The sequence below is a fragment of the Cryptomeria japonica genome, chromosome 3, assembly GCF_030272615.1.
Source record: "Cryptomeria japonica chromosome 3, Sugi_1.0, whole genome shotgun sequence".
NCBI classification, from domain to species: domain Eukaryota; kingdom Viridiplantae; phylum Streptophyta; class Pinopsida; order Cupressales; family Cupressaceae; genus Cryptomeria; species Cryptomeria japonica.
The window spans coordinates 683,760,835-683,785,413 of NC_081407.1; the positions used below are offsets into that span (position 1 = coordinate 683,760,835).

Below are 24,579 nucleotides of genomic sequence, written 5' to 3' on the forward strand. Positions count from 1 at the left end.
CAATGGCCAAGATTCAACAATGAAAACCCTAATTAGGGTTTGTTACAACCATTACATAACATTTAATGCTTGACCAATGACAAAATTGTATTGCTTGGACACATGTCCCTTCTAGAAAAATCGACCAATGGATAGCCGGGGTAGGTACATCGGAGTTTGTGCCACCTTCCATGAGTTAGGTACATTGAATCTGGACATGCTGAGGTGGACCACACTGACTGGAGGAGTGATGACTGGGATGCCACCTCATCTAACACTCGTAGGTTGCTAGATATTCAATTTGATGTCGTTGAGAGGCTATCTTTAATTAACTCTTGTTCTAACTCCTTTTGTCCTTGATGTGCAGGATGATGTACCTCGCCTTGGAACGCTAGATTGAAAGAAGTCACTCCTGTCCTTGCTTGATCGTCCCGGCGAAGACCGTCCTTGATCCGGCTTGATTTTCCTTGATGAGATCTCCATTTGATGCCTACACAACATTTCAAAATTAGAAACATGATTTTGCAATGAATAGCATAGATTAAATTAATTTTAGGAAACTTCATGATTAGTCCTTGAATTATCATTTCCTAAACGATGATTGAGCTAATACAATTCAAAATTCAAAATTCAAGCTTAAGGCAATGACGATCAAAATTCGAAATTAAAACAAGAGATCTTGCCATACCTTACTTGAGAGTTTAACTCTAAAATGCAAAACAAAGGAATTCGCCTAGGCACAAATCAAAATTTGGTGACTTCAACATGATCTTGAAGGATAATGAACGTCCTCTTTATTAATTCGCCACCCTTGGAATCTTTGATGTGTTCTTCAATGTCCTTTGACAAGTTCGCACCAATAGAATTTTCAAGTTCGCACCCCTTTTGAATATAATTCGCACCTCTTTGTCTTCCTTAAATCGCACTTGAGATGATAAAATAACAATGTGAAAATAATGATCTTCACCACCCTCCTTTATAAGTGCTTACCTCTCATCATTATTTAGGCCGACTTTTGTAAAAATAAAGCAATTATAAACGATTTTTTAATAAATAAGAAAGGCCGACCTTCATAAAACAATAAAATACCAAGCGCTTCCCTTTGATTTTTTTATTAATTAATTAATTAATTATTAAATGCCTTTCATTTTTAATTAATAAATTTCGATTTTTTACAAGGCAAAATAATTAATTGATACCAAGCGCAATATTTAAATGCCATTTTTAAATAAAATATCGATTTTGCTAGCATTTAAATAAATTCAAAAATGTTTATTTGAGCGCCAAAATATTTTGAAAATGAAGTACACGTACCTCATCGCCCTGGTCCCTTGGAGAGGGACAGGAGCGATCCATCATGTTGGTCTTGATTTTTGCATTTTTGACGTTCAACCTCTGCATTTCTACGTTCAAATCATCATTTTTGTCGGGTCCTTCAAGTTTGATTGACTTGCATGTGTGAAGGGATGCCCTTGGATGTAATATCGCCCTGGTCCCTTGGAGAGGGACAGGAGCGATCCTAATGTTTTCACTTGAAATTCTCCATTTTGACATCAACTTTTCCTTGTATGGTGAAAAAATAACTTTGCTTGTTCATTCCATGCTCGTCCCACTTGCTTTTCACAAGACGTTTTGATGTTTAAAGGATCATCGCCCTTGTCCCTTGGAGAGGGACAGGAGTGATCCTTGTCTTGGCTCAAATTACTTCGTTCTTGATCTTAACTCTACGTTCATCATCTTCCTAATAGCATCTTTGACATTGCCTATCCTTGCCTTGTCACGATTTTGATGGAACATGAAAGATTTTATGCAAATCGCTCTGGTCCCTCCCTGAGGGACAGGAGCGAACTAGGTGTCTAAGTGCGGTTCCTTCAATATTGGCAACTTTGGATACTTCGTGTTTGATTGAGATGTCTTAAGACGTCCTTGCCTCCTTGTTCTTCATTTTGGAGTGGCTTGAACTTGGAAGAATAGCAATATAATCATCATATCGCCCTGGTCCCTTGGAGAGGGACAGGAGCGATTTTGTTCTTGTGGGCTTCATTTCACTTCATATCCTTCAAAAATCATATTCAACGGATGCGCAATGTTCCATTCCATTTATTCATGCCTTGGGATCCATTCAAATTGGGCAAGAAAATCATCTAAAACAAAAATCGCTCTGGTCCCTTCCTGAGGGACAGGAGCGAACTTAAGCATTTTGGTCCCTTGTTGGCGTTTCATAATTTTCAATTTGTCTTAAACGCGTTCATCTCGCCTCCTTTCTTGCCTTCAAACATAAAACTTGCTTGATCTTTGCCCAGATCGTACCTTATGAAGAATTTCGCTCTGGTCCTTTAGTGAGGGACAGGAGCGAATTTGACCTTCTAGGCAAAAACTTCATCATTTCATCGTTTTTTATCAAGTTTGGATGCTCTATCATGCTCATTTCGTCCTTCACCATGCCTTTGATGTCTCGATTCGTCCAAACAAGGTCAGGAATGGCTCAACTAAGCATTTTCGCTCTGGACCCTTGGCAAGGGACAGGAGCGATTTCGCCTTGGTCCTCCTAGGAGGGACAGGAGCGAAGTTCGCTCTGGATCCTCAGTGAAGGACGGGAGCGAAATTTGACTCTTCGAACTCTCTATCAGGATAATTTTAATGGAATATAACATTTAAGTATAAGTGAGTGGTTTCAGACCTCCAGGAGTTATATTGCAAAATCTAGTTTTTGGAGGTTTTTTTAGTTTCCAGACTTAGTCAAATTCAGGATCAAGACATTCCAGACTTAGCCAAATTTCAGGATCTGGACTTCAGACTTACCCAAATTTCAGGACATTCTAGACTTAGCCATATTTCAGGACTAGGGCATCACTTAAGTAGGACTTGCTACCCTATTGATCTCCCCGACAGCACTCAAAATGCAAAGGCTAGCTAACAAAACCCTAAAGGACCAAAAAAAAAAAACCCTAAAAAGCAAAAAAAAACATGGGTCCCCATTTGCAATGGGGCGATGTGTGAAAACGTCACAACAGTCATCTTAACCAAATCTTTCACCATTTGTCATATCATGTATCAAGACTCCATGTTTGATCAAATAAGTAGTCAACCTACAGAGGCTACCCTCCTGTATGCCTCTAGCCTATCTCAACCAAGATCCTAGCTATGATCTCTAGTATTGAGTTGTTGATCATCAAAATCAACCACAAACTTAAGATTCGCCTAGGTTCTTAGTTTCAATTAACTCACCTAAAGGTATGCAAAAAGAAATATAACATGTCCCTATAATAGGATATGTAGCATCATCACCAAGCTCCACCTATACACCTACCTTCTACTCCAGAATTTTGTTGAGAGCCTCCATATTAATATTCATGTGTCTTGATACCCCATTGGCCACATACCACTCTACACCTAAAAATAAGGGGACTTGACTAGAGATTGTGCATAGACAACTTAAATCAATGGATCCTAGAATGAGAACCCATTTATGGTTATGGGCACCAACTTATCATTATCCACCACCCCCATTGCAACAAGTTGATCTTGAAATTTAGTTATCTTGATATAGTAAGAAGCCGCTATGTCTATATCACTCATGCGTGCAGCAACTAAGCTTGTTATTTAGTAGCATCTTGCAAGAATATTAGCAACCTAATATAGAGTGGTCAACTAAGCTTGTTATTTAGTAGCATCTTGCAAGAAGTAGTCAAAGCATCATATATTTATTTTGTTGATTTCCTTTCTACAAAGTGAGGGATCAAATGGTCCTAGCTCGAATCTTGGATGATTTGCTACACCTTGGTGAACTTTTTGATATGTTGAACCCATTGAACAAGATTTGCAGGAGATGCAACCTTACTTTCCATAAAAATCCAAAGATCATCTTCCTCCAATAGCATTTGCATTATACACTTCCAAACTGTAAATTGGAAGTGCCCTCTGCAGTCACACTCTTGGAGACCAAGACCAGTCATGACTACATCTGAAATATGTTGAAACCAGGCAGATCAGCTAGGATAATTAATAATTTAAGACCAATAGCCTCTGACAAATTTAGATTAGCAATCCAATCACTAAGGCACCTAGATAGCCACACCCTACAACCTCTCACAAATCCAGACCACCTCAATCATTGAAGCATTTTGGGAATTACACTCTACAACCTCTCACAGGTTCAAATCACTTCAAACACAGGATCAAGGGCATTGAAATCCTCTATCAATTCCCTCTAATAGGAAGCAACACACTCCATACACAGGCCTAAAAGATTTCAGTCAATAAGCTCTGATACCATGGTAAGCAGATTTTTCTCTCCAAAAATTAACCCTAACTATACTAAAACTTCAAACAAAACAGCAAACTTGAATATGAACAGACAACACTCAAAAATCTATTTTCTATTAAAAAAAAAAAATTACACTAATCTCAAAATTGCTCTCTTTTATTTTTTCTGCTCTACTCTCAATTATTTGCCTTAGGTCAAGAAAAGCTTCTAGGCTGTTACAAACACCCATCTTAGTGGAGCACCAAATTTAGGAAAAAAAGCTTTGTCCTACAAAACTAAAGCAAAAAGTGAATAAGCAGTAGACAGAAAGCACCTTGTTCTAGAAATAAAAACAACAAATAATTTTTAAAATCCCCCTATATATAACAAAAGTGTTTTTGTTCTAAATAGAAGACCTGAGCTCAGTCAAGGATTAAAAAAAACAGCTGCTGATTGCCACAACCTAGTGAGGGATAACGGCACCCAAAAAACACATTCAGAAATTAACAACTCTTTCTAAAAGAGAAAGATATTAATTTTGAATCAGCTGTACCCTTTATTATTTAGCCTCTACTTTTAGACAAAGTTGAAAGCATGCTATAAAGAAGTGATGATGCGGATCTCTTTGTCATGAGAAAGATGAGAAAACAACCCAAATACGAATTCGATGCATATGAACTCATCAATGTTCTATACCTCTTGCTTGATAAAGATACAATCGAATCGCTCCTTGTATTGTTGGATTAATAAGCAATATGTCTGGCTAAAAATTAAGCGACTATATCAATAGCACTTCTTTGTAATTGAGGGGATTAAAATGCACATGCCTGGTTGTTTAGAATTCAATCCAAGTATCAATTTGTTTTGCTCTAATGCCTATAGAAGTTGAACATCAGACTGCAACCAAGCGAGGGGTTGATTGGTAATACGGTTGATCATGTCCATGTTTATCGTTAATCTTGTCAATCTTATCATGACATTGTTTAACCTAATTCATTTCCTTTTCTACCTAGGGTTTAATAATTTTTCAAATATTTCTCCCTTTTTCCTAACTAATTTGTCTTAGGACTTATGATTTGGTTCATTATCCTAATTCTCTTTTTTTATTTTACAATTAAATACTATTTATTTGATTGGCTAGTTATGAGATTTGTGAGAGAAATTAAGAAATGAATATTTATTAATTTATCCCCACTTCTCCTCCTCTTTTCTAGCTTCCCTCCTCTTTGCTAACCTTCCTCTTTCATCATTTTCGAATGGCAATTTGCCCTCCATAATTTTCTCTCAATCAGCCCTAATTGTGCTTCTAATTTGCCTAGGTAATTATGCTTCATGGAGACAATCTTCACCATTGATTTCATTCGATCGCATCCATCCAATATGTCTTTCGATTCAAGTATATAAATTGGGGGTCTCTTCCTCATTTTCAACAACCACATTTCAAGTATCCTTACGCTATAAGAATTACTTCATCATTACCATCATTTTACTATCATTTTGCTAATCATCTTGCTTTCAATACACTTGCATTTGTTGTTGATAGTCGCATACATTTGATTGAAGGAGAAAGAAAAACAATGGAAGAGAATGGAAGAAGTGTTCGTACTAGTTTGTGTTTGTTTTAAGCATTTTGTTTTCATACTTCTATTGATGTGATTAGGGTTATTTTCATGATGTTTGCTTTTGTGGTTGGCTTTATGATGTCATGATGTTTTTAACCGAATTCCTAATCTACATTTTTTGGTGAACCTGAATTGTCCTTGCCATTTCAATCATTATGATCGATCTTGAGCATTGGTTTCAATCAAATTTAGTTAATTTGTTTAATCATTATATCAATCAATCAATTCAGCCATTAAATCCTTATCCTAGTCATGTCAATTGTTTAATGACATCATCTTGACCTATGTCTCTCTCCTAGGGTTAAATAATTCTTTAATTATTAATCCCTTATTAACATCTCTCTTTAGGTTAAATGAATTCATTTCGTTTATCCTATGTCTTGTGTCACAAATAAATATTTTATTTAATTACCTGATTTTCCTTTTGTGGGATTATTAATAAATGAAAAGTTATTAATTATTCTCACATTTCTCTCATTAAATTTTGTCATAATTTGTCATCCCTAATTTCGTGCTTCCCATTTCCTATAATTTATCCCCCCATTTTCTCCACTAATTCCTCAAACCAACAAGCTACAATTGCTCCCAATTTGTCATAATTATAAAGCTAGAATTTCCATTCAATTTGTCATAATCATGTCATATAAATTTGTTATTTTTGAATCAATCGTGCCTTTGTCACATTCCTTGACTTTCTCATGTCATTTTGATATTGGCTTGCTTGCTCCTCTGTACATAAGATATTGCATATGAGTTGACTTTCTCTCCTAAAAGTTTGGGCCTGCATGTGTGTTTGATATTTCTGATAGAAAATCCAAAAAGAAATTTTCCAAAAAAGGGGTTTGTGTGAAAAAGAAAGTTTTTGAAGTCAAAATGTTTTGCCTGATTTTATGATTTGGATGGCTTCTTAGGAATATCTCAGGAAAATGACTTGTGAGGGATAACTATCTAGTGTTAATAGAGTCTGTCCACAAACCCTGAAGGTAATGGGCCTCCAAGAAACCCTAAAAGACCACGAGCAGCAAGATAAATATGAGAATTTTTACTGTGGCTGCCTCCCATCTTAAGACAGACTTTTCAAATTTCATTGAATATTAGATAAAGAATCCATGACTTCGAAGTTGGAAGGAATGGTTGTATGTAATGTCCCCTTTTTGTAAATACCCTAGTTTTTGCCCTAAATCACAATTTCAAGTAAAACAATACATGGAATAGAGTTAGTGATATCATTTACCTGATTTAGATCCTACAAACATGTTAGGAAATCATTGAAACATGATTCATAAAATAGATCCTATTAGAAACATTATTTTAAATCAAAAGCATAGATCTTTCCTACTAGGGTTAGGAACATTAACTTAATCATAAGATATATCTAATTTATTGATGGAATTCAACCGTAGGAGAGTTAGGATAAAGGGGCATATTAGGGTGCCTAAAACGATCCCCTACCCTAGGCCCAAGAGCGAATATACCATCCCTCTTGGCCATCATGTGGCCCTTTGCCATCCATATGAAGGGGTGGACCTAGTGAGGAATCCTATAAATGTTCCCCTCTTCTTGTGACCCTTATTCTCCTGCCTATGATTGGAGTTCCTTAATCCAATGGTCAAACATGGTAGAGGTTTTAAGGTGAAACTACAATAAGGTGTCTGGAACGTCCTTCCCTTCTAAGCCCAAGGGCAGTGCACTCCCTACACCCCCTTGGCCTCATGGGACTATCCATCACCACCATGAGGTGGAGTGCCTAGAAGAGGACCTCATAACTGTTTCCCCTCCTTTTATTCCCTCACTATTCCCATCATGGTTGTTTGCAGCATTTAAACAAATATATGAGGAATCCATATTATTGTCTAAATCCTATATACAGGAGATTATATAATAATAAAGTAATTCAAATCTGCTAAAGCATACCAAATACTAATTATTGCATAAATCTGGTGATGGCTTTATATAAGTCTGACCTGCTGATATACTCAGGTATATATCAGACTTCGTTCATCCCCTCCAATGAAGTGATTCTCCTTACTCAATTAGTGGCTCCTGAAATCTACCAACTCCTACTGTCATCATGGCTACTCAGCATTTATTTGTAGAAATTTTAGGTCTTTTTCCTGATGGCAAGCTTGCAGCCACTTCTGCATTTTGTTCCAACTATTCTGAAGTGGCATGGGGAGAAAAGGATGTTGGTGGCAGTTGGCACTATGGGTGGAGATTTTTATTCCAGCCCTAATAAGTACTTTATGGCCACTAAGGATCTGGGACCTGAGGTAACTGGATAAGAGAAAGAAAAGGAACCGCGGGTGTCCTCCAAGGCAAGGATTAACCCCACAACTCCTCCAAGTCCTCCCCTGTTGTGATTTTTTGGGGATGAAGTTCTAGAAGAAGAGAATTATTTCTCTGAAATAATCTGCTTGGTTGCTTCAATCTTTTTTGGCCCAACATTTATGATCTGCACCAATAGCTATCAAATTCCTGGCGGCCTCATATGGGAAGTGATCTTGAAATATACCTTTGTGCGCAGGGAACTTTTATTGTTGTTTTTAACTGAGTTGAGCCAGGAGAAAATTTTCTGCAAAGAAATGCTTGAAGAGCTCCAATTACCGTAGGAGTCGGTAGTCATTGGGAACCACCAACTAGGCAAGGCTTATTGTAAAGCTGAGTTTTTAACTTCAAAAATGGTGTCATCTAGCTAAACCAGCACAAAATCATTACTTGAAGATTGATTTATTTGATATTTCACCTAAGGACAATGGTCATTATCTTATAAGACATGTCAATAATGATTTTCTGTATATTTAAAAGTCTCAAGTCCTAATTTTATTGCTTTTACAGACTTCTTTTCAATATAAAACAAAACTAAAGCTAAGGAACTGCTACTCAATTTTGCAAAACTCTAGAATAAGTGCTGAGATGGAAGGGAATTCCTCAAGCAGCACATGTACTTCTTCAAAAGCCAATGGAAAACATGTAAGGAATTATTTATTAGATTGTTGTCCTCTATTTTGCAAAGACTAGGACCTTAGTAATCAAGCAGAAGAGACCAGCCTTCCTGCTTCTAATTAAAGCAGTAAATCTTTTACTAGCTAGGAAAAGGCGTTTTGGCTGTGTGATGTTTTTATCAATAAACACTCTTTATTCGGAATCCCACCAAGGACAGATATACGACCTTAATTTCACTTTCTTATAAATACTTTTTTTTCTTTGGAATTCAACCGAAGGCAGATATGAGATCTTGATTTCACAGTTACCTGCTGGCAAAGTAACACTTGCTACTAAAAACCATCATTAGCCATGCTAAACTTGTAAGGTTGGGCTTACAACGAAATTATTCAGCAAATAATTCAAAACGTAAGGTTAAGACGATAAAATAAGCCCTCTACGTCAAAGGAAAAGGCCATAAAAAATAAAGATTCTCAACTGCAGATAACACACACAATCTAATTGATCGTGTAACCCCTAAAAGCCTAAAACCTAACAAATTCGGAGAACAAAACGCTCTTGAAACTGCGTGAAGTATTAAATTCCAACAAATTGCACAAAATGTAGAAGGTTACAATGAAAATCTGGGAAGAGTCAGAAATTCGGCTAAAATAAGACCAGAAAATAAGAAAACGGACAGCCACACTCATGCAAAACATATAGAAATGCTTGATTTTAGTTGAAGAAAACTAATTCAAGGAGAAGAAAGAGTCCGTATGTGCCTTTTTCAGAATGAATTATTCATGACCCGGCCTCGAATTTGATTGATTTCTGAAAATGAAGAGGGCTTCAAAGTTAACTGTCACCCTTACTTATATTGTTTGCTTCGATGCTTATGAGTCAGCTGGGTATAGAACTGATGGGGGTTATAGCTCTCCAATAATGGAAACTGTATCTCGATCTCGCCCTTCCCTCTCTATTGCTCCGGGACCGGATATGTGGAGATGGAACAAATTTATGCCTCTGCAGACAGAATGGAACTTAATCTCGAGCTACAGCTGGTGGATAAACAATGGAAACTCGACCCGGCGAAGATGACAATAGGTAGTTTGTTCGTTATTTGAGATTTTAGAATGGAGAAACAAATAAAGTCTCGAAGTAGTGTGACTTTTATTAAAATAAATATATAATTTCAAATTTATTGTAGTTTATTTTATTTTTTTATTAAACAAAGTAATTAAAAATTACAATAGAAAGTTACCAAAGGTAGCTGAAAGAATGACTCAACATCAAAAAAAAAATCTTAGCCACAAGGTTGCAAGAAAGAGATAGAGTTAAATGTTATGCATAATATATTTATAATGATCGAGTTTATTAACTAGCTCATTTGGTCTTTAATTTGTTGCAACTGAGCTATTGTCTTTACATTTTTCTTACATAACACTTGAATTTATGAGAAAAGAAAAGCCACCATAGAAATATGTTAAAGTAAAACCTAAGAGAATCTGTTATATGATAATAATCATTAGAAAATATAGCAGTGCATCTGTTTTTCCAAATATTTTTTTAAATCACTTGCTAATAGAATCACTAACCACGTCATTTTGAAAACCAAAACTAAAAATAGCTTCTTTCCAATTTAGATAATGATTGAAGATTGCAAAGAAGTCTATGAAGATAGCAAACCATTGCTTTAACTTGAAAACAGCCCCAAAAAATATTTTTCAAACTTTTAGCATGATGGAAAAACGAACATTTAGTTGGTTGCATCATAATAAATTTCAATCTATCCCCCCACATGAAGTTTGCAATGTAATACTTTTCAATTCAATACCTAAGCATCAAAAATAGCTTTAGATTTCCAAATTTGAACACTCATTTTAGTCTAAAACTTGGAACTAAATTTGCATTTCCATTTTGGGTTCAAACGAGGGAGTAAGGGGCCAACTAGGAAGAATTTGGAAATAAATCTTTTTTAAGAGAAAAATAATTGAAATGGTTGAATGAAATCTATTTCTAATCCTTAAAAGAGAAGAAGTCCCTATGCGTACATAACTTCATAGAAAGACCAAAAGGAACTAAAGATTGAATAAAAATTTAAAACTATGTATAGTTATTGCTCAACCCATAATGATCTTTGACATATGTTCATGAAGCCCAGTCCAAAAGATTAAAGTCCCAAATATATTCGAATTGCCTAACCCTTGTTTTGGACAAGTAATAAGAATACCTTGGAAAGAAGATGGCCAAATGTTGATTGTGATAATTGATAAGTTTGTTTCATCATATTGATGTTGAAGCAAAACTGAAACCACCTTGTAGAGAAGAACCTTTTCAATCCAAAAATTTGCAACTTTTTGTCATGCATTCCATATGGATTGAAGAGGGAAAGAAGCTCTAATTTTAAAGAAGGGGAGCATAAGCATTTTGTCAAACCAATTAACATCTTGCCATTTTTCTTGACTAAAGCTTCCATGATTCGTTGGCAAACTAAAATTTTCCCTAGTTCATCTCCATAGTAGCTCTCATAATCCATTTTGTAGCAAGACAAAGCCCTTGTTTTTTAAGGATCTATGAGTCCCAAGTTGCCTTTATGTCTAGGTTGAATGCAGTGTGACTGTGATAAAGCAATGAACCCAGCATTACCATCCCACTTCAAGCATAGAAATTTACGAATTATTTTGTTCAACTCCTGATAATCTTGTTTGGAAGGCATCCAATGTGATGAATAATACACATGAGTAGCAATGAGGATCTCGTTGGCAACTTGAATCTTGAGAGCTAAGGATAAGAATTTATTGCCTAAATTAAATTGCTTCTTCTTAAGTCTATTTAGAAACCAAACCCACATAATTAAATTGTGGGACAGTTTCACTTTGAATCATAAGAAATTTAATGTATATAATACATTTATTGATTTTCAATTTTCCTTTTTTAAGTTTAGGTTTATAATTTGTAAGAATTGATCCAAGTACATTTCAACTTTCAAATTTCAAATTTAAATTTGAGTCTAACTTATTTCTTCTATTTAATTGTACTATGAAATATTTTACATGTTATATTTGGAGTTGTATTTACGGATTAACCCAATTTCATTGGAATGTTTATTATCTAAAGTGTACTTAAAGAACACCTCTTACACACATCAAGGAACATAAAAGTATTATTCATTGTGACATAAGTGTTGCATTAATCTTCTATAGCATTGCACAACTATGTTGTTAGAGTTTTAATTGTCTTTTACAAGAAAACAAAAAATTAAGCATAAAACACTAACCCTGGCCCTTGACTAAGTCATAGACTGTGTACACACACACACACACACATAGACATATATCATACATACATACATACATACATACATACATACATACATACATATATACATACATACATATGTATATGTATATGTATATGTATATGTATATGTATATGTATATGTATATGTATATGTATATGTATATGTATATCTATATGTATATCTATATGTATATGTATATCTATATATATGTGTATATGTTTGTGTGTATGTACATATGCATGCATGTATATATATGTGTATGTATATATGTATACACACACACACAAAACCCTACAAGGATGTCATTATCCTTCATTGTAATCAAGCAATTTCAAAGCAATACATTCAATTATTGTTAATTGTCTTCAATTCTCTCTTTATTGTGTGACGGGTATTCTTGCAGAAGATAACTGGGCTTGTGGGATTCGCATTTCACGAATTCTAACATAGGAAGAGGGGGTTCTGATTGAGTTTCTCTTTGGTGTCAAGTCCTTGGCAAATCCCATGTCTAAATACAAAGAACAAATCTCACTCTGAACCTTTCTTAGGCAAATTTGTAGAATACTCAGATGGATTCACTTATTTAGCTCTTCCTCATGTGTAGGAGGTTTTGGATTCTAAGAAAAGTAGTGGAGCTACACATGTTTTGGGTTTGCAACAAAAGCCACTTAAAAAGGGACCTCTAGAAAATCTTCCAAGCTGGGACATGGGAAGGACCAAAAGAAGGTGAAACTAATCGGTGAGACATTGGTGGAATCTGGGTCAATGAGGACCATTAATTCCCACTTCTCCTAATCTTTTAAATAATTGTTATTTCATGGAATGCAAGGGGCATGAATAGTATCCCTAGACAAAAGGCTATTCATGATATGATTAGGATTCATTCGCTTGATGTTCTATTTATTCAGGAAACTAAATTGACAATGAATAGTATGTTGTTTAGAGCTCCTAGAATCTAGACCCGTGGTTTGTGTCAGTATGTTGGAGCCCAAGATAGTTTTAAGGTGTGACTTGTTTTTGGGAGACTAGAAAGGTGGTCCCACTTTGGTGGATCACGAGTCACTCTTCTATTTATTTGATTGTTGCCAATTTGGAATCTACTGAAACCCATCCTTTCACTAAGTTTATTCTCCAATTGAACTTCTTGGAAAATCACAGTTATGGTCTCATGTTTGATATGTTTGATCTCTTTCTCTTTTTCTTCCCTAGATCTTGGTAGGTGATTTTAATGTAGTCTCGAGCCTAGGGAGGGGTGGCATTTTCAAGCTTGATCCTTCTGCTAGCCTTCAAAGGGACAACGCTGAGGTTTTGAACCTTATTGATGTGAAGCTGAATAATGGTATATTCACTTGGAACAAGTGAAGAAGAGGGGAAAGTGTTATGGCAAAGAGACTTGACAAATTCCTTGTCTTATGTTTTTGGCTTGTATATAGATGGACTACTAGTTCTAAGATCCTAGATAGGAGGGGGTTTTATCACTGGTTGATTAAATTATTAGTTGCTTCATTAAAATCTTCCAAGAACCCCTCTTTTAAGTTCCAATGTATGTAACTTCATGATCTCTCTCTCTAGGACTTAGCTCATGATTGGTGGTTGGAAGGAGGCCTACTCATGGCACTACCATGTATTCCTTTGTGAAAATATTATAGTTTGTTAAATATAAGCTTAAAAGGTGGAATAAGTTGTGCTTTGAAAATCTTCATTCCAATAAATTGACATCCCAACCCCATTTGGATTGTATCACTTGTCAAATTTAGAATCATGGTTTAACAGTGGATATGAGTAGAGAGAAGGCAACATCTGCTAAGGATCTAGAAGAGTGGGAGCTATGGGAGGAGAATTTTTGGAATCAAAATTCTTGTATTGATTGGTTGTAGGAAGGGGATAGAAATATTGTTTTCTTCTTGGGAGAGATCTCCCAAAAGTCTTCTCATTTTTTCTCTGCTCTATTTACTAAGGACTCTGCGCCTACGAGAGAAGAGGAGAACTTGATTTTGGATTGCATCCCTTCTTTAGTTTCTTATAAGATAAATGTGGCCCTCATTTGGCTCATCTCGGTGTAGGAATTGGAGGAGGTGATTTTTCATATGAAAAAAAGGAAGGGCCCCAAACCCTTATGGTTTTCCTATTGAATTCTTCCAAGAGTTTTGGGAGATTCTTAAACTGGATCTTTTGGAGGTAGTTCAGGAATCACTAAGAAATATAAGCAAATGTTGAGAGCTTTGAATTCTACTTTCCTATCTCTTGTTCCAAAAAGGCATGGCGCTACTTCTTTAAATCATTTGAGACCCATTATAACTAAATTTATTGTGGAGAAAATCTTGGCTCAAGTCTTTGATTTCTAAGGAACAAGGCAGATTTTTCATTGATAGACAAATCCTTGATGGAATTGTAATTGCTACCAGGGCCATTCATTCTATGGAAAAGTCCAAGGACAAGGCCATGTTCATAAAATTTGATATGGAAAAAGCCTATGATAGGGTAAAGTGGTCATTTTTGTATAAAATTATTTCTTTTGGATTTGGTAAGGATTAGGTTGATTGGATCATGAGTTGTATCACTTCTACCTCTTTTTCTATTCTTATCAATGGCGATCCTTCTACATTATTTGGAGCTTCTTGTGGTCTTTGGCAAGGGGATCCTCTCTCTCCTTATTTATTTATTATTATGGTTGGGGGCCTAGGAAGATTTATCAAGTCTCATTCCAAGAAAGGTCTGATTCAAGGATGGAGTTGGAATAATAGTTTGCCTCCTCATTCTCACCTTCACTTTATAGATGATATAGCCCTAATGGGCATTGGCCAAAATCAATGAAGCGGTGAACTTTAGAGGAGATTTGGATATTTACTTGGTTGCCTCTAGGCAAAATATTAATGAGGACAAGTCTATTTTTTTCTTCAACACTCATCGTTTGATTCAAGGCAATATTGCACAGATTCTTAGATTTCAAATTGACTCCCTTCATTTCGTTTACCTTGGATATCCCCTTATGGTTGGATCTTAGTCTAGGGAGTTTTGGTAGGATGTTATTGACATGTTTCACAAGTTCAGGTGAGTCATTGGACTTGTAGATGGCTAACAACTGTTAGGCAGATGATTCTTTTGAAGTTAGTGGTCTAGGCCCTTCTAGTCTATAGGTAATTTATTCAAGTACGCCCCTTCGAGATTTGTCAAGGAATTTGATGCTCTTCGTCATCACTTTTATGGACAGGTAATTTTCTCTTGTCAATATAGAGTCTTGTTTAAGTGGCATCCAATTAGGCTTTTAGCTGTCGAGCTATTTTAGAGATGGTGTACTAACCAAGACTAGGAGTGGACTATAATATTTACTATTAAGTATTATTTGAGGGGTGTACAATATTGATTTTCCTCACTATGGACTTTTGGGGAAAGGTCTTATGATTTGGAATACTCTTAAGAGAGAGGATAAGCTTATCAAATAAGGGCTTTTTTGGATTTGTGATAAGGGATAAAATGCTCTTTTTTGGATTTGTGATAAGGGATAAAATGCTCTTTTTTGGTATGATCCGTGGGAACCCCCTATCATACCAATGTTTCCTCATTTACAACCTATTTTCAAGAGTTTGCAAAAATTTAACCGGAATAAAGTGGAAGACTTCAAAACTGCTTAGAATTTGGGTCTAGTGGAGGTGGTTCGTTGGAAGGATTCGAGGGAGTGGTCATCAAGGGGTATTGAAAAAATATTGTAAGAAGCTAGCTAAGATTTTAACAAGTAGAATGTGTAGCTCCCTTAAAGGGAGAGATATGCTAGTGTGAGGTCCTGACCTAAAGGAAAAATTCTCTGTGGCCTTGAGTTACTTGGAGTTGAATAGACAATTTCACAAGAGGGTTGGTGTTCCCTAGTGGAAGAAAGTGTGGGAAATTTATGCTTGTCCTAAATGTAACTTCTTCCTATGGTTGATGGCCCAAAATAAATGTCTTACTTAGGAAAATATTTGGAAGTGAGGCTTTCAAAGTCCCTCTATCTATGTTTTATAAAAAAATAGTGAAGAATGTGTCTCAGGTCTCTTATTTCGGTGTCCTTTCTCCAAAGAGATTTGGCACCTTTGGTGGGGTGCTTGGAAGCATGCTCGCTTTAATGCTACTTATTTGGTTTAATTATGGGAAAGTTTGTGTAGGCCTCTAGCTAAGACCTCTTTTCTTTAAGTGGCTTGGGCTATTGGCCCTACTTCTATTATTTGGCATTTGTGGTTGGAAAGGAATCTAAGGATTTTTTTAGGATAAGAAAATGGTAGCGATTCAATTATGACAAACGATCATCAACAACCTCCAGGAGACTATTTCAACAAATTGTGATCTTTCAATCTCTGTGGACCCTAGTGATTTAGCTATTACAAGGAATTTGGATATTATGGACATTACGGACAAAAGCTTTGGTTATTTTGTCAATAAAGACCTAACAGGTCAAAAAGAAGATCCATCGTGAAGGAAGATGGCTTCCTCCTCATTAAGTTCTAAAAGTGAATATAGATGGTTCCTTTGGGGGAAAGCCAGGACATGCGAAGATTGGTGGAATCGAGAGGAATAGAGTGGGGGATGTTATGTTCTTCTTTTACATCTGTGAAGAGAAATTTACTAATAAGGTCTCGCAGAAGCCCTTTCTATTCTGTATGAAATGGAATGCGGTTGTTTCCTTGGATGGAAAAGGATTATCTATGAATTTAATTCACATATTGTGGTGGATATGTTGAATGAGCAATGACTGGAATTGGCTAATTAACAATTGGCCTTGGTGGTTAGACAAATTTTGAGTTTTAGAAGCTCTATAGAATATGTTTCCTTTCATCATATTCCTGGAGAGTGTAATAAAGTGGTTGATTTCTTAACTAAGCAGGATTTTGAGTATTTGGAGGGGTAGAATGTTGGTCATTGGGGAGAGATTTTTTTCTAGAGTGCTCTCAAACTTTAGGGAAGTTAGTTGTGGAGGACATGAATGTGTGGTTGGTTTCTTATTTTGAGTTTCTCTGAGAGTTTCTTTTTATTGTAGTATGGTTGCTCTTTTTTGGACTTGTGGGCTTGTGCTTTGTAAAAAAAAATTGAGTTGAATAAATTTTTACCCCTATTTTCAAAATATAAATTATAAATTTTATGAATGAAAGTAGTTAATATTAATATAATAACAACACCTTCCCACTAATTAAAAGCAAAAATGATTAATTTAGTGTCCATGTAACTTTAAAATGAATAGCTATCTCAAGAGAATATGAGACATGATTCAAACACTAATGTGTTAAGTTGTATACAAAGCCACAACTTGGGTAGAAAATTAACCTCAATAAAAAGGTTGACAATAATAACAAATTTTGAGAATTTGAGATAAAATTAATTTGTCCCAACAACCATTGTCTTTCAAGAAAAATGTTTTAAGCTTCTAAAAGAATGAAAGAGAGAACTTTATAAGGAAAACTATTCTAAGCAAATAATTACCTAAAGCAACCTAAAAATAGGCCCTTAGCCATTTATCAAAAAATAGAAACTCTAAAAAAAAACTCGTCTAAAAAACTATCTCTAATTTTTATTTTTTTTTTTGGTAATTTAAAAGTTGGGTCAGGCCAACACCCATTATATTGAATCAAAAAAAGATTACATAGTTTATGTTGCTTACAGATTATTTTCCATTTCCGCCATACCCCTACATACATACTTGTAGGTGCAAGAAACCAAAATTGCAACCCAAAATATTTCATATACCTATACGATATTTATGCCCATATCCATTCTTCTACTCCTACTCTACATTGCTTAGCATAAATTAGACCCACAGTCTGTATACCTATATCTATAACTGTATCTATCATTCTAAAATTAAAAAATACCATAGGACAAAATTTCAACAACTTAGCTTGTCCTCGTCCTCTTCTAATCCTTAGAGCCCTAGGTTGCCATCGACACCAATCTTTCCATCGCCATCATGCACGACTCGCCGCCTCTAGTCATAAAATAATCCTATGCCTCTATCATTGTGTCCTCTCTGGCCATTGCTATTTTCAATTTCTTGGCATGCGAAGCACAAACAATCATCGGGCAATTAGACCCACGGTGCACATGAACCATACTTTTGGCCACATCTTCCACATCTCGAGTATCCTCTTCTATCCACTCTTCTCCATAATTTGGTAGCGCGGGTACCTCCCTTTCCTCTTCACTATCATTGTTAACCCATATGCCTTCCTTTTCCATGTATACTTTGGTCTATCCAGCCTTTGGGGGAGGGAGGATATTAGCTAGCTGCTGGAGGAATTATAGATTCCTGTCTATATCCCCAAACCTCTCTTGCAGCTCATCCACTTCCGCTAACACAATTAGGGGAAATTCTGGAATTTCATGCCCATGGGCATGAGTCAAATAATAGTGTTGTGACATAGACACCATGAGGTCCTTGTCCACATTGTCATGAAAGGTGTGCTTGAACAACATTTGGCAAAGTTTCTTTGCCCTCCCCTTCTTCAGCCCATGACTCAGAGAAAATGCAAGGAACATTGTTGTTATGTCAGTATTTACATGGTATTTGTGGTAAGATCACAAAAATTATCATCCCAAAACCACCTTGACAACGTGCAAAACTAGTGGATGTCTTACTAAAAGCACTGAGAGCAAACATTTGTCTAAAACTTCTCTTAAAAACGACATTATTTGCCTTGAGGACTCCAAGTTTCTTGGCATGTCCATCTCTCCTTGCTTGCCTATGAACCATTTTCCAAACACAATGACTCATGCCTCATCGTTATGTGGTATATGTAACCTCTCACCATCTGTTGTCGTATCTTAAAATCCTATGATATCAGTTCGCACATTTGGTTATTAATGGTAAGATATGATACTTTCTGACACACATTGTGGTGTAATTTCCATATCATTTAATGATGAATTTCGCCATAGATGAAAGGAAAATTCCACCTGACGTGTCATCAAATGATGCCCTGTTCTTTAATTCCTTCTATACTTCGCGGTACCACATTCATTAGGACCACTTTCATTGGTGTGTTGGTGAAGGATATCAATCATATAATTTTAAATATAGGTAAATTCATATGAATATCGTCGTACTCCATATGTATTTCCAACTTATTTGCATGCCCAATGTACCTCTTGAGTTTTCTACTACCATTTTCACCAATTTGTTTGCTACTCTATTTCCTTCTCTGTAAATGTGTGTAATTTTGAAGTCTTCCATATTAGAGATTATTTCCCAAATTGGTCACAACCATTGCACCATTTTCTAATTTGGGATATTGTTTTGTCTGATTGCATTGATTACAATTAATGAATCCTCTTTCAAATATATTTTCTTTGCATCAATGCTGAGACCCATTTGCAATCCAACAAGCACAACCCTGAATTCAACATCATTATTGGTTGTTTCACCAATGTATATAGATTTCTATGTAATTGTTTTTCCCTCCCAGATTTCGGCCACACATCCAATTCCACTAGGGCTAGGGGTATCCCTGGATGCCCCATCGAAAATGATTTTGATCCAATTCATCTCAGGCGGTGTCCAATTGGTACCTTCCCTTGGGTTCACTGCATTTAGCTTCAGACCTGCACCAACAATCTTCAAAATGTAAAGACCCTTTAAAATCTTGTGTATTCCATCATCTCATCTTGTGAAGGTATTATCCCTAGTCACTTTGGTTCTATTTGCATTGTTGACTAGTTCGATCATCTATCAATTTTGAGGCTCAAATATTTGACCTCCATAAATTTCCCTCTAAATATTTTATTTCTTTCCTTGCACATATCCCTAAGGAGTGTGGAAGGAATGATATTCCATAAATAGCCAAAATGAGCTTTGTGTCTTCATTATGGGCTACATGATTTTGAACCACTCCTCAATGTCATTGGGAAGTGGACGCTATAACTCCAATTTGTTCATGAAGTACTTCTAACAATCATTTGAGTAATGGCAATTTAGCAGGATATGATTAGCAATTTCCTCCTCTGCTTGACACAGTGCACATCTCGCAAGACCATGGACCCCCATTTTTTGCAATCTGTCTTCTATCAAGATCCATTTTTGAAGAGTTGTCTAAGTGAAGACTCCATCCTTGGGCAAAACGGCTTTGCTCCATATTAGTTTTATCGGCTAATTCCTTCTTGCCACTGCAACTTCTTTGATTTTGTAACCTATAGAAACTTTATAGCTCCCAATGTTTGTTCCGCACTACCAAATGATGTCTTCCTAGTTTGGTTGTTGTGCGATGGAAAATGTGTGTGCAAATACTAAGGACTAAAAATCAAGCTAATTAATCAAATAAACACAATACATCATACACCTCAAGATTAGAATGGTGAAACTAAAACAAAGAATAAAATGATAAACAAATGTAGACCATAATTCTCGCTTTAATTTGATTATTCCGCGATTGGATGTGTGCTCATGACGTAGCTTTAGATACTCAATATTGCTCCATGATAGTAAATGCAAATTATAATAGATTGATGGATGTAAATGATAATGGATAGGTTGAATAATGATTTTGGCAGAGTAACAATATGATGTATGAAAAGTGGATGATTTGGTCTAAAATGAGAGCGATTAAATAGGCAAGATGAGGAAGGAAAGGGGAGGTGAAGAGGAGACACTTTTCCTCCAAAAAGGACAAGTGGCTCAACTAGAAATAAAAGGAGTGACATGTGCCCCTGACGACACATGTCTATTTTGGACAAAAGCCACACAAAAATAGGAAGAGTGACACATGTCTATTTTGGAAAAAGGCAACCCAAAATAAGGAATTGGTTAGGATGTGCACACACATGTGTGGGAGGTTAGAAGGGATAGGATAAGGTTAGTCGGAGGGATGACTAGGCTAGGGAAGTGGGTTGGAAGGATAGGGTTGGTTAGGATAGGATTGGAAAGAGGTTAGGGAGAAAAGTTAGGAGACATGCGCTCAAATAGGAATTTGAACCAAATTAATTAATTCATGGGTTTGGAAAGGGGATATTTAATTAATTAAATTAATTAATCAAAAGGGGGGAAGAACAAGGATAATTAATTAATTAGATTAATTAATTAGGAGGATGGGATAATCAACTAATTAGATTAATTAATTAGGAGGAAGGGATAATCAATTAATTAGATTAATTAATTAGGAGGATAGGATAATTAATTAATTAATTGGAAGAAAAGGGTTTGTGAAATTAATTAAGAATTAGTTAATAGGAAGAAAGGGGTTTAAATATGATTAAATTAATTAGTCAAATTTAGGTGTCTACATTTTTCCCCTCTTTGTGGTAGCACTAAAAAAGTGTCGATGTAAAGAAAAATAAAACACCTAAGAGTGAGGAAGCAAAAAAAATGCCCTAGGCCCGACTGAGAACAGAGGATGAGGGAAGGGGTGCCCCCTCTAGAGGGTGCATCAGAAAAAGGGGCCCAGTGGCGTCTTGAAAAAAGGCATTGCTCTAGCCAACGAAAAGAAAGGGGAGGAAAAAAAGAATCGGCAAGCGAAAATGACACCTCAAAAGGAGGTCTGGGGAAGGAGATATGCTCAAAATAGCTTTGCGGGGACACAGGGCGACAAAAAGAGTTAAAAGTGCACCTTTTAAGGCCAAAAAGTGTTTTTTGAAATTCATTTGTGCATGCTCATTTCAAAAAAGAGCTCTGGAGAAGAAAACCTAGTGAAGGCGAGATGGTGGAATGGGTGAGACCGAGGCGTCAATCAGACGTGGTGTGGAGTGGGGGCACATCCTTGCTAATGCGATGCGCTTCCCCATTGGCGCAAGGGTGCATCCCTATTAGAGAAGGGGTGCTTCCCCATGGGTGTCGAGGTACATCCTCGCTAATGTAGGGGTGCTTCCTCGGCAGCATGGGAGTGCAACCTCTTGGGAGAACAAAAATAAAAAGGGGGCAAAGAAGAAAAATAAAAAGACAGGAATGGGGAAAATAAAAAAAAATCTCACAGGCAAACGTGGTCCCGCAAAAGGGACTATTAGACGGGCTGGTGAAAAAATACCTATTCGTTGAATAAGGGAAAGCAAGCCGCCAAAAAGGCAAACAAGGGGCAAGGAAAGGAAAGGCAAAAGGACTGATAAGTTGTTGTTTGCTTGATGTGCAATGGAGCATGGACATTCTTACGAGCCGCAAGAGACATTTTGGGGTATTGAGGCTTGGGGAGGAGCTGAGCGACATGAAGCAGGCACACGTCGATGTGATAGGGTTGGGCTATGTGGCGTGAATGCCACACATTCGATCGCACATGGCGATGTTGAGGGCACTGATAGAGCGATAGAGGAGAGAGACCTGTACCTTCCACCTGCCTACAGGTGAGATGACTGTGACTCCTGAGGACGTATACCGAATCATGAGACTGTCGATATGAGGAGCTCGGTGTATTGCGAGGAGGATCGAGCAGACGAGGTTGTCAAACTCTTAACTGGAGGAGAGATTCCCCTACATCGGGGGATGTTATCCTTGGAGCATGCAGTGACATAGGCACCACCACATAGATTGATATACATCTACATCCTTGCACTTGTCAGTAGCTACATCATTCCAAATCATGGTGGGAGGTCTATCGTGTTGGGGATGATCCCAATGATTGTATAGGTAGTGGATAGTGAGAGACCTATGGCTTGGGGGACCTTGGTGCTGACAGATCTATACAGAGGGCTCCCTGAGATTGTACATCATCCGTACAGGGGATTCAGATTTGTCACTCTTACAAGTATGGGCATGGGAGAATATTATTGTCACGCAACCAGTGCCCAAACTGGATAGGGATGCATCTGAGCCAGTGGCATTCAGCTGGCAGGGAATGCTGAGATATGGGGTTATCAATGACATTGACCATTGGAGGGAGATGCTTGATAGATTGATAGCGGATGCTATCACATGGAGACCATATATGGGGATCCCTCCATGGCCAGAGGATCAGTGACACATGTCGTACATGATGATAGGGGGATACATCATCAGGAGGTGGGAGTGGTTGATCAAGATGTATCATCCGGACCAGGTGCAATGATAATTTGGGTAGGTACAGGATGTACCTGCAATACCACATATATTTCAATGTACCACCCGAGAGAGGGTGGTAGAGTTTGGGCCCTCAGCACAGGATAGATTAGGTATCATTAACAGGTGGACTTGATTGGCTCCAGTTACATGGGATCCATGAGGGGGACCCACAGATGCAGGGGTTACGACACCTTATAGAGAGTGGTGGGTGGAGGCTAGATCGAGGCTAGTTGGGAGATCAAGATTGACACCACTCGCCGAGAGGAGGGCAGAAGCACTAGCCAGGAGGAGCAGGATTGGACACTATCAATCAACCAGACGACCAACCGAGATAGTGGTAGAGTGCATGATTCAGACGAGGTCCAGATCAACAAAAGGGGCTCAGAGGACAACGAAGGAGAGGAGAGAGGAGAGGAGAGAGGAGATGAGAGAGGGGGGAGAGGAGACAACATCCATGGATGTGGACTCATCACCATAGGAAACAACAGGGGATCAAAGGAGGAGGGGCAAGCTAGAGGCAAGAGCTTAGTGAGACCAATACCTGCCAAGACAAACACAAGGGATGAGAGGGAAGAGGGATATAGAGTATCACCAGACCAGGCGACATGGAATCGCGCTCTTGAGGATGCATTGAGGAGGACAGAGCATAGACTACATGGTATCACTACATAGAGAGATATCTTGTGCAGGGAGAGAGACAACCTACGCGGGGAGATAGATGTTGCAGAGGGAGCCAAGAGACAGCTGCAGAAAGAGAGAGACAGGCTTCTCCAGGAGAGGGACGCAACATAGAGTGTCAGGGCACAACTGCATGTAGAGAGGGACAACTTCCTCTGAGAGAGGGATGCAATGATAACTACGAGAGAGGTGATGGAGCACTCTTGATAGAGGACATAGGAGACAGTGGCCCACTATCAAAGGGAGAGGGACGAGGTCAGGAGATAGGTTGCACCTGTCGGGGGCAGAGGGGGGGAGATACTGGCAGGTATGCTAGAGAGACAAATGGTCGAGATAAAGGCTTTATCTCATCAAGCAGGATGGTACAAGGCCAAGTATGAGCAGGTAGTACTAGCAGGGTAGAGGGAGGAGTATGTGCCACCTCCCAAGGCTAGGGCAGCTAGCTCCTCACGCAGTGGAGGATCCAACGAGGGGACAGGGAGATCCAGTCGCAGCACTGGTGGATCGACTAGACGAAGGGATCAGACAAAGGACACTATAGTGTTGGGATCAGGATCCGCATAAGGATCACCGAGACAGGGATAGGGACCACTCTAGTTACTAGAGAGCAGATGATTATGCAGATGACTATGTTGATGATGCAGTTTTTGGTATTTTTGGTACATCATACAATGAACACATAGATGTATATATATGCCTTGTATTCACTTTTTTGCACCTCATGCGTGTGTTATGAGCATGATAGGTGATCACCATTCGTTATGATATTGTATGTACTTGATCCATTTTTTGATCAGATACAACAGTTGATGTACACATTGATATACATGTACATTTGTATTGACATACATGT

The 24,579-nt window shown here is 37.4% G+C and overlaps 1 protein-coding gene across 2 annotated transcripts in view; it reads right to left on the reverse strand.

Moving 5' to 3' along the window:
* The window catches only part of LOC131051135 (general transcription and DNA repair factor IIH subunit TFB5), a 54,513-nt gene extending 44,599 nt beyond the window's left edge, over positions 1-9,914 (reverse strand). The window contains exon 1 of one of the 2 annotated variants that reach the window (XM_057985514.2): positions 9,642-9,914. The gene's annotated coding sequence lies outside the window, so the exon portion shown is untranslated. Of the gene's footprint in view, positions 1-9,551 lie in introns of both variants that reach the window. The other variant, XM_057985515.2, reaches the window with a different exon arrangement.
* Between the last annotated feature and the right edge of the window lie 14,665 nt (positions 9,915-24,579).